This window comes from Salmo salar, chromosome 16 (assembly GCF_965601325.2).
Source record: "Salmo salar chromosome 16, fSalSal1, whole genome shotgun sequence".
NCBI classification, from domain to species: domain Eukaryota; kingdom Metazoa; phylum Chordata; class Actinopteri; order Salmoniformes; family Salmonidae; genus Salmo; species Salmo salar.
Window position 1 is genome coordinate 22,657,420 of NC_138306.1, and position 12,300 is coordinate 22,669,719.

A 12,300-nucleotide genomic window follows, 5' to 3' on the forward strand; every position below is an offset into this window, starting at 1 on the left:
GTTAAACTCCTGCGAGACACTGGTGCTTCAGTCTTTCATTCTGCAGTCAGTGCTCCTTTTTCTCCAGAGACGGATACAGAACACCATGTCTTGATCCGAAGGATAGGTTTGTATATTTTGTCTGTCCCTCTACACAAACTTGTGCACTCCACAGATCTGGTACAAGGTGAGGTCATCATAGGAGTGCGTCCCTCATTGCCTGTCAAAGGAGTGGTGGTGATTCTAGGAAATTACCTTGCCAGTGTGTGGGTCTGGTGAGATGGATTACCACCTCCCATAGTTTCCATGCCTTCGGCCCATCTCAGAGGTGCCAGATGAAAGTGCTCAGAGTTTCTCCAAAGCGTTTACTGCTTGTGCCGTGACTCGTGCATTGAGTCACGCTCAGTCCGTGTCTGAGTCTGGTGTAGAGGCCAGCGAGGTGGCGGACTATTCTGTAACTTTTATGCCTGACCTTCCTTTGTCTGTTTCCCGTAGTGAACTGTTACAGTGAGGGAAAAAAGTATTTGATCCCCTGCTGATTTTGTACGTTTGCCCACTGACAAAGAAATGATCAGTCTATCATTTTAATGGAAGGTTTATTTGAACAGTGACAGAATAACAACAAAAAAATCCAGAAAAACACGTGTCAAAAATGTTATAAATTGATTTGCATTTTAATGAGGGAAATAAGTATTTGACCCCTTTGCAAAACATGATTTAGTACTTGGTGGCAAAACCCGTGTTGGCAATCACAGAGGTCAGATGTTTCTTGTAGTTGGCCACCAGGTTTGCACACATCTCAGGAGGGATTTTGTCCCACTCCTCTTTGCAGATCTTCTCCAAGTCATTAAGGTTTCGAGGCTGATGTTTGGCAACTCGAACCTTCAGCTCCATCCACAGATTTTCTATGGGATTAAGGTCTGGAGACTGGCTAGGCCACTCCAGGACCTTAATGTGCTTCTTCTTGAGCCACTCCTTTGTTGCCTAGGCTGTGTGTTTTGGGTCATTGTCATGTTGGAATACCCATCCACGACCCATTTTCAATGCCCTGGCTGAGGGAAGGAGGTTCTCACCCAAGATTTGATGGTACATGGCCCCGTCCATCGTCCCTTTGATGTGGTGAAGTTGTCCTGTCCCCTTAGCAGAAAACACCCCCAAAGAATAATGTTTCCACCTCCATGTTTGACGGTGGGGATGGTGTTCTTAGGGTCATAGGCAGCATTCCTCCTCCTCCAAACACGGCGAGCTGAGTTGATGCCAAAGAGCTCCATTTTGGTCTCATCTGACCACAACACTTTCACCCAGTTGTCCTCTGAATCATTCAGATGTTCATTGGCAAACTTCAGACGGGCATGTATATGTGCTTTCTTGAGCAGGGGGACCTTGCGGCCGCTGCAGGATTTCAGTCCTTCACGGCGTAGTGTGTTACCAATTGTTTTCTTGGTGACTATGGTCCCAGCTGCCTTGAGATCATTGACAAGATCCTCCTGTGTAGATCTGGGCTGATTCCTCACCGTTCTCATGATCATTGCAACTCCACGAGGTGAGATCTTGCATGGAGCCCCAGGCTGAGGGAGATTGACAGTTCTTTTGTGTTTCTTCCATTTGCGAATAATCGCACCAACTGTTGTTACCTTCCAACAAGCTGCTTGGTGATGGTCTTGTAGCCAATTCCAGCCTTGTGTAGGTCTACAATCTTGTCCCTGACATCCTTGGAGAGCTCTTTGGTCTGGGCCATGGTGGAGAGTTTGGAATTTGATTGATTGATTGCTTCTGTGGACAGGTGTCTTTTATACAGGTAACAAGCTGAGATTAGGAGCACTCCCTTTAAGAGTGTGCTCCTAACCTCAGATAGACACCTGGGAACCAGAAATCTTTCTGATTGAGAGGGGGTCAAATACTTATTTCCCTCGTTAAAATGCAAATCAATTTATAACATTTTTGACATGCGTTTTTCTGGATTTTTTTGTTGTTATTGTGTCTCTCACTGTTCAAATAAACCTACCATTAAAATTATAGACTGATAATTTCTTTGTCAGTGGGCATACGTATAAAATCAGCAGGGACTCAAATACTTTTTTCCCCTCACTGTAGCAGATCAGCGGGCTGACCCTACTCTGAAAGGGTTGTTCGAGCAGGTCCTCCCAGCTGATGATGTTCCAAGTGTAGTACAAGGATACTACTTACAGGATCACATTTTGGTGAGGAAATGGCTGCCTCATGGGTGACAATTTATTGGGTGACCCTGTCATTAAAATTGTGGTACCATATACCTTCCGTGATTTAGTTTTTCAGTCTTCTCATGGAGATTTTGCTGGTCATTTGGGTGCTCAGAAGACCTATTGACCATATTGTGCGTAATTTATTTTGGCCTCGGCTGAAAAGACGTCTCAGCATTTATCAAACTTTGCCATACTTGCCAGTTGACTGGGAAGCCTAACCAGACGTTAAAGCCAGCACCTTTGTACCCAATACCAGTTGTAAGCCAACCCTTCGAGCATCTAATTATTGATTGTGTAGCCACATTGCCTCGTTCCAAAGCCTGTAATATTTACCTGTTGACGGTGATGCGACCCATTATCCCGCTGCTTATCCTCTCCGTACCATAACCAAGTCCGTTATTAGGGCATAGACTTTTTGGAATACACTTAATTATTCAAAGTGGTCAAGGTTCCAACTTTACTTCTCACATGTTTGCACAGGTGTTACGCAAACTTCACATTAGACACAATCTTGCAACCGCATATCATGCACAGAGTCAGGGAGCCCTGGAGCAGTTCCATCAGACCTTGAAGTCGTTGTTGCGTGCTTTCTGCACTGAGTTGGACCGAGACTGGGAGGAGTGGTTGTCTTGGTTGATGCTTGCAGGTAGAGAGGTTTTACAGGAAAGCACAGGATTTAGCCCTAACGACCTAGTTTTTGGACACACTGTACGTGGTCCACTAGCTGTTTTACGAGATGGCTGGGGTACTACAGAGGCCCCTAAGAATCTGTCATCTGTAAATGACTTCAGGTGATGCATGTATGCAGCTGGGGAGATGGGTAAGGAAAAGTTAACATCTTCTCAGTGTAAGATGAAGCGACTGTTTGACCGGCGAAATGAGCGCCGCCAGTTCAGTCCTGGTGACCAAGCCCTCGCTCTGTTACCCATTGTTGATTCTCCGTTTCAGCCAAAATTTTGTGGGCAATATACAGTGGTACGTCAGGTTTCGGAGTTGAACTATGTGGTTGCAAATCCACAAAGGAAAAAGGCTACACAGCTCTGTCATGTGAACTTGTTAAAGCCTTACTATGCAGTGTCCGCCTTACTATGCAGTGTCCGAACCAGAGATTGATGCGGTGGTGTCTGTACCTTCAAGCTTTTCCCCTCGAGATTCGTAATTAAGGGGGCGGACAATGTTTTGGTGGATGCTTTGTCCCGTCTGCCCTCTCCTTAGCCGTCCTGTTTAATACTGTGTGTTCTACCACAATTTGGTCTCCTCTCTCTTGGTCTCTCTCTTCCTCTCCTTTTCTTAATTTGTATCCAGCTGGAGGTGGAGGTGTGGGTTGAGTTAAGTGGTGGACCTGGGTGGTTGGATGTCCAAGGAGTGTGCAAGTATAGTTGTATTGTCTATTGCTTGTGTTTATTAAAACATTATGGTTTTGTTTCGGGGACATGGGAGGTCCCTGTTTTTATGGGTAGGGGTGTGACTGCCCCTCCATGCTCTGTCTACTGGGTTGTGCTGCGCTTACTTCCTGCAGGAGATTGGTGGGCGGAGTAGGAGAGGTGGGCGGAGCTGGGAGGGTCGTCAGTGCTTATGGGGCACACCTGTGAAAGCTCAGCTGTGGCATAAAGCCACTGTTTCGCCATTCAGCAAGAGATTCCTCTCTCTATGCATACCTTTGGTTGTTTCGTTGTGGCTTTGGCAGTTGACACCTAATTTACTGACCTTCATGCCTCATCTGATTATTGTTGTGAGTGTTTATTTATGGAATAAATTCATTTTGTTAATTGTGTGTGGTTTCCCATTGTTAGTTACAATCTTGAGCCAGGTTGTAACAACGGATACCAGAAGCCCGGAGGGCGGCGGTCCAGCGGGAAGTGATGACAATGCTAGAGATCACATGAAGGGAGCACCATGGCACTCCGCGAAAAAGACAGAAAGGCACAGAGCCGAATATGAGAAGGACCGAGCCAACCCTACATTATTTTGTTTATTTTGTTGCCTAGTAAAGTCGTGTTCTGACTAGCACCTCCCTGTCTCTGTGTTAATCTCTGCACACTCAACCCAACACCCCACGGTTTACCACATGTTAGTCGGGTTTCAAGCAGGCGGACATTGGCCATCTGGTATTTCAGGCAAATGCCAGAGGGGCTGGTCCATTTTTAGCCCAGTGGGCCTTTCTAAATACAATTATTTGGCTAATAATGGGGGCTTCAATGAAAATAATGGGCCTGTATGGGGACCAGTTGATCATATAATGGGCCAGTGTGAACATAAGGTGCCAGTCAATGTGCTTGGTGCACAGATCTTGGAATAGTTGTAAACTTAGCAAAACAGAATCTTTAAACCGTGGAGAGGGAAACACCTATCCAAAGAGGAAGATGACCCTGATTAATTTTCTAGTGATGTTGCCGTTTACATATTTATTAATGGATCTACCGACTCCAGTAGAATCCTTTTTTTTTTAACATTATTTGGAATGGTAAACCAGAAAGTTAAATGAGCATATTTATATAACGAACATGAGTTTGGAGGGTTAAAATGATTACGTATTAAGGCATTAACCTCTCTCTTAAAGCCTCCATTGTACCTAAATCCAAATAGTTTTTTTAAGCTACTAAGAGGCCCATCCTAAGTTTAAGAGTAGGCTCTTTGCTTGTTTGAGGATTAAAACAGTGGTTTGACAATGGATTCCTTTTAAAATTAATATATTTTATCCTCCAGAAAAGGACAAATCTATTACACCAAATAATATGGGTAAACTCCAATATATTGATAAATACAACTGGGGGGAAAAAATGTACAAGAACCGTCTAATATTAATAAAGGACATTGTAGACAAGAACGGTAAAGTTGTCACACAAGCAACAGTGTATGCTCACAACAAAACTACAACCAACTCTGCAACAAAATTGGAGGCAATTATACTAAAGCTTTAATTTCTTTGTCTGCCACACGAAAAATCCTGACAAAAAATGTTTAGTATAAATCAAAAAAAAGTATCAGTTTCACTTAAGGCAGCAATATGTAACTTTTTGGGTGACCTGACCAAATTCACAGAAATGTGATTTATAGATATGTCATTCTCATTGAGAGCGAGTCTAAGAACAGCTCTTCCGCTTCTATGTTCGCCATTTCTATGCTTCCCGTTATTAAGTTTTGCGTCTTTTTCTTTAGACTTTGTACACCAGCTTCAAACAGCTGAAAATAAATATATTTTCCTCAACCAAAAATATTTGAACAGCCTTTGAGTACAATGATTCTCTACACTTTAGTTGCTTGTTTTGTCCAAATGGTTTATTTAACTTTTATATCATGACAGAAGGCGAGACGCAGATGCAGACACAGGAGACAGATTGTTGGAGTTTAAGATGTTTAATAAATCCAAAGGGAGTAGGCAAGAGAATGGTCGTGGACAGGCAAAAGGTCAAAACCAGTTCAGAGTTCAGGTGGTAAAGCAGGAAACCGGGAAAACCGCTGGCAGGCTTAACCCTAACTCTAGTTCATAATCCTAAAGCTAAGCCTAGCCTTAACCATAAACTCCCTATAAATAGAATTTTACAATGTGGGTATAAAAACATTTCCCCAGTTGGTCAAATTTTTGTTTGTTACAGTTAAACACGTCTCCACACACACACACACACACACACACACACACACACACACACTTCTCTGGGTGAGCAGGCTTTGTGAATGATCACCAGACTTGGTAAAAGGCCCAGTCCCATCCACAATGTCTCACGCTCAAGTTTATTTAACCATTGTCAACAGGATTTCCTCTGCCCTCCCCTCATCCTCTCACTACTTCTGCTCCCTTCTATTGAATCACTCGTTCTAACGGGGATGTACTGAAACTGTACGCTGAAAAAAAAAACTCTTTCTCTTTACTTTCTTCTGATCTTTCTATATTTGTGTGTACATTCTTAGTAATTTCTTTGAACAAGCATACAATTTACATTTTTCATTGGTACTGGATGAGAGGGGTTCTGGTTTGGTGGCACCAGATGCACAGTGGCATTTATGCGCTATATTACTGCACCTGTGGGCTTTCAGGTCATGACTTACTGTAAGGGAAAACCCATTTCAACTACAAGTTATGAGTATGACTGCACGTGACACTGACGAACGCACATTGTGCCCAAATATTGATCAGATTGGTTCACCTGCAGTACCAGTCAAAGTTTGGACACACATACTCATTCAACAAGACAATGACCCAAAACACACCTCCAGGCTGTGTACGGGCTATTTGACCAAGAAGAAGCGTGATGGAGTGCTGCATCAGATGACCTGGCCTCCACAATCACCCGACCTCAACACAATTGAGATGGTTTGGGATGAGTTGGACCACAGAGCGAAGAAAAAGCAGCCAACAAGTACTCAGCATATGTGGGAACTCCTTCAAGACTGTTATAAAAGCATTCCAGATGACTACCTCATGAAGCTGGTTGAGAGAATGCCAAGAGTGTGCAAAGCTGTCATCAAGGCAAAGGGGGGCTACTTTGAAAAATATAAAATATATTTTGATTTGTTTACCACTTTTTTGGCTACTACATGATTCCATGTGTTATTTCATAGTTTTGATGTCTTCACTATTATTCTACAATGTAGAAAATAGTTTTAAAAAAATAAAGAAAAACCCTGGAATGAGTAGGTGTGTCCAAACTTTTGACTGGTACTGTATATACATCAAATAGGGGAGTAACAGAATGAGGTTCTCTTTGTTTTCCTGTATGACCCAGAGGTGAATGACACATGGGAATTCCTGCTGGCCATACAGTAGACTCTCACACCGTCACTATCCAAACACCTGGCTGCCTGAACCATCTCGTCACCCAAACACCAACCAAGCCCCTCGCTCTCTCTGTTTTTGTAGGACAAAGCCAGTCCTTTTGAAGCAGTCCAGTCATGCTCCCATGATGTCTGGCCCAGCCGAGCCTGGCTGGTTCATTCAGGCTCTGACGCTGCTGCGTCAACTGAGCAGGGGTGAGGTAGGGCTGACCCGTCCGATCCTCTTAACACACACAGAGGTACACACACACACACACACACACACACACCATTCTGGCTCAGGGTGTGTTTTGGTGGTTGCAGAGAAATGTTAACCAAACCCCACAGGAAATTGCACCACTGCAACCACCATGGTTCCATTTCTTCACTATCGTCCTTAGAGCTCACATCTTTACCAGAAAGATAAAAGACAGATCAGATGATAAGGACAGCACAATGTTTGACAGTTATAGGTTTCACGGTTTTTAGACCTCACAGAATCAGAGCTCTTCGTGGTATCTTCAAGAGTTGAGCTCATTGAGGCTTGGCTATATCATCCTTCCTTATTCCCACCAATTCGTTAACTGATACCTGTTTAATAAATATCCTGGTAATGAGCAGCCTGTTTTAATCACCACTAGGGGTAATTGCAACTGCCTATCCACTACTGACAGTGTGACAGAGGTATAGTCCACTAGTCCAACTAACGTACAGTTCATCTTCACTAGAGTCTTTGCCCTCATACTTTAATGATTAGTGGAACCAGCTTTCTCATCGCTCTGTACATATATGGACATCTTGTGATCACGTCTAGCCACATTCTTCTCAATGGGCTGCTCCCAGGCAAAAAAGGCACGTCGTGTGAGAGGAATGCTGAGGAAGTGCCATTAGTCAGCCAGGCCGTCACCACAAGCAGAACCGACCACGGGTCTGGCTGTGTGTGTGTCTGTGTACGTGTGCCATATTGAGTAAACCCATGAGAGCAGAGGAAACTCTTACTGGTTGTGTATCTGTAATTTTGGGATTAGGCTTGCCTGCCACACACCAGTTAACCTCCTGTGTTCCTGTTCTACTCACACTTATGTCGTCTGGAGAGCCTGGACAGAACCAAGTTGGATTTGTTGGGCGTTTGGTACAAATTTTGAGAATGCTCAAACTGCTCAGGACTTTCTTCTTTGTCTGTCTTTGTTTCTCTCTCTCTCCCCCTCCTCTCCTCTCTCTAGTCCTATTGACTGGATGTCTGTCAACGTGTCTCTCATTCTTCCTTAAGGGTTTGTACAAGAAAGGAAATTTGATCCATATCTTAATCCCAGACTCCAAAATTGACCCCTTCAGAGAAATATGATACCCTCAGTCAAAGGCCATGTTCACTCTAGAGCAAGTCCCTGGGTCCCTTTCCTGAGTTTGACTAAGGTAAACAGGTAAGCACAGGTGAAATGGTTTGGTGTTTGAGCAACTGGAGCATTCCATTGTGCTGCACCATTTTGGTTTTGGTCTGTGCTACATTTGGCCATACCAGTCGCTGTGTGCCTAAGTGCTTAAAAAGGCATTAGTCGACAAAAGCAAATATGACACAAATGATCCAGCGCCCCCATTAAGGACTGGACCGTCTTTGCAGTGTGGGTCACTGTTGCCTCCCCACAGAGAGAAACGAGACAGCCATTGTTCTCTGGAGGGAAACTCAAAAGGACACTCTTTCTCTCTCTCTCTGAGACATATTCAATATTACATGATAGTTTATACAGATTCTAGATTTAATCTTCATAATTATGTGTTAACCTCAGACTTAAGAGTCTTTCAATGTGTGTAAGTGCACTTTCATTACCTCCATCTGTTTTGATGAGAACACAAATTTGTGTTTTATGTGGGCGTCTCGGTATCTGCCTTTGCTTTGTACCCTGTTATCACCACAGAGGAGAAAACAAAAAATATATGTTGCCATGCCAATGACTGAACAGTAAGTGACACGTTGAGGAAGTGTGAGGTAAAATATGATTCAGAGAGGGAGGATTCTTAAAGGCCCTCACAGACTGTATGATTTTAGCCTTTTTAGGCCACGATTTTGCCGTCCCTGTCACGCCCTGATCCGTTTCACCTGTCTTTGATTGTCTCCACATACCTCCAGGTGTCACCCGTTTTCCCCATTAGTCCCTGGGTATTTATTCCAGTGTTCCCTGTTTGTCTGTTGCCAGTTTGTCTTGTCAAGTCAACCAGCGTGGTTTTCCATGCTCCTGCTTTTTCTTATCTCTCTTTTGCTAGTCCTCCCGGTTTTGACCCTTGCCTGCCTTGACTCTGAACCCACCTGCCTGACCATACTGCCTGCCCTGACCTCGAGCCTGCCTGCCACTCTTTACCTCCTGGACTCTGACCTTGTTTATGATCTTTTGCCTGTCCACGACCATTCTCTTTCCTGCCCCTTGGATTATAATAAATATCAGAGACTCGAACCATCTGCCTCCCGTGTCTGCATCTTGGTCTCACCCTGTGCCCTTATAGTCCCAGACAATATGTTGTTGACGAATTATTAGGTCGTAAACGATTGTCAGACATCTTGGCTCGTTCAGTGTGACGGTCTAGGTTTGCCGATTAAATACCACTACGTGCTGTCATAGGCCTGGAAATGTTTTTGCCAGTGTCAGAAATGTTGAGTTTTTATCTTGTAGTGCGGCTGGTGTTACGAGCCGATCCCGGTGACTGACCAATAGGAACACAACCGGCACTGAGTATTGTTGTGGAAATTCTAATCAAGTAAGGGAAAAGAGACTTTCAATTTCTTCAAACAATCAACCTTTAATATTGATACATTTTTGCAATAATAATTTTTGCAACGACCACCGTAGCTGATTGTTGAGAGCCCAATAATACAGAAAACGAAGAGAGGAACCATCCTTTCTCAGAAGCCCAGCATTGTTAGAATGGAAATGTCTTACTATTGTTAAGCATATAATTGTTAACTAATAATATTCAACAAATGAGGTAAGTACATAATTTTTCTCTCACAGTATACCCACAATAATACGATCATTGTGAATACTCAGATTAATATAATAGTTTGATTTAAAAGATTACATGCTTTGCAAGAAGAACGATTTCCATAATAATCTTGTTTACATGGATAAATCTCAAATCAAGCTACCTAAAAATAAACTTTCTACCACAGCGACCATGTTATTTTTGGGAAGCCTATTTATTTCTGAGTTAAGACATATCAAATTTGCATGTGAAAATTATTAGCATACTTTCAGTTTTTCAAAACTCACTTCACTTGTGCATAAGCATAGAGGAAGGCTTACGCTTCTGGTGCTGGAACATGCACAGACCAAATACACCGCTGCAGTTGACATAACCTACATCGGCTGACGTAGCCTCACAAGACAATCGCAGAATGTGACGACAGAACTGAAGCAAATCATACAATCTGGCCATGTTGATATTAAGATTTTAATTTGGTAACATCACACAATGTGACATGTAATAATCGTAAAGGACTGAATCCGACTTAGTGTGGGAAGGCCTTTAGTCACTGTGGTTAATGCTTTGTCCTCTATTTCCTACGGCCCAGTATGCCTCACTCAGGTTGATCCCATCATTATTCACACATGATTCACTCTCTCATCATCTTCTTGTGTATTACACAAGATTACAAAAGTATTTTGCTGTAAAATACAATCCACAGCCTGAGGGGCAGTCTAGTTCACATTCATGCCTCAAGTCAATTCAAGCTAATTCTGTTTTATCAGCAGTACGTATTTTGCCTTCCACTTATCCACAGATCCTCTGGTCCTCTTGACTCACTGGCCTCTTGTGAAACCAGCTGTCTTCATCTCATATATGGTTATAAACCCCTGTACATTACTACGTTCCATTGACGGGGCTAAGGCAGGTTGAGGAATAGGAAGTGGACAGGTTCTCTGACAGTGACCTGTGGGGACTTCATTGTTCCCAGTGTTTTCTACATTGTTACCAATTCCAGCAATTCAACTCACATTGTGTTTATTTACAGCGTTAGGTATTTACTAATAAACTCCTGGGTTGGGAGGGATGATGAACGTGACTATTTAGCCCCACACTAGGTGTTTGCTTCATTTACAGCTGGCTGTGTTTCAGGAGCTAGCAGCAGTGTCAGCACTAGCAACAGGTCTAACAGCTGTATAATGAATGGCTCAGGGAGAGCCACAGCAGAGTGGAGACTATGCTATGCATCATAATACTTTAGAGGAGTTTACTGTATGTTTGCCTTACTGTGTTGTTGGGATACAGATTATTTCAGTCACAATGCATAGGATAGGACACGCAAATGAATCAAAAGGACATGAGCTGATATCCACAGTGTTTTATTGCAATATCATTGCTTATGTGTTACACAAACCTGACTGTTTTCCTGTTAGTGTGAGATAAATTTGACTTTTTGCACAGCAAACACCTAGATGGCAACTTGCTATTCATAACACTCCCACACTGTCACCTGTCACAGTCAGAAGTCCAAACCTCTAGAGCTGTCATCGAGATAAGATCATCGCCGATGGTGGGATTTATACAACAGTGGTTATCTTTACCATCATCTTTCATAGGCGTGATAAAGATAAACTATAACAATGTTCTCTATATCTCTCCTGTGGTTAATGAACTGGACACAGTGCTTTATGTCTCACCTTTGCTCTCGCTATTGCTCTCGCTATTGCCTCATATAGATAATATACTGTAGATATACTTATAGCTAGATACAGATACAAGATTTGTGTATTATATTGGCTTGTTGCATACAATATACAGTACATCATATTGATGTAGAATCACATATTCAAGGTGTTTTACATAGACTACTTTAGATACACATGTTTAGTTTATTATCCTGAAAGGTGCTTGCCTGACAACTCAAACTGAATTCTTCCGCTGCTCTATACTGTCACTAGATACTTCAGTCTGAGACTGCAATCATTAAAGTTGTTCGTGGTGATGTCAAAATGAGGGGGGGTGTTGTACAAAACAAAGTCATCAGCGATTGGATCATCTCTAACCATTCAGAGTATCAAAGTCAATGACACATTTTCAAAACGTTGCTTTACCCACGTGTTCTGGCTTTGGCTCAACCCATCGGTTTCTGGGACCAATCAAAAGGTCTAGAATGTATTTTCATTGCAGAAATTGTCGGGAAGGTACTCAGTTCGAGACTCATACTCAGATCAAGACTTACTGCAGAGAAGAAACTAATGTCGATGGACGTGGCATAGCATTTGGCCAGAGCAAGGAGTTTGGGTAGCCAAGCAAGTAAGGTGCCATGGGTTACTTGAAATTAGCATCTGGATAATTACTGTCCAAAATGGCCACTCTGAAGTCTTATTCGACA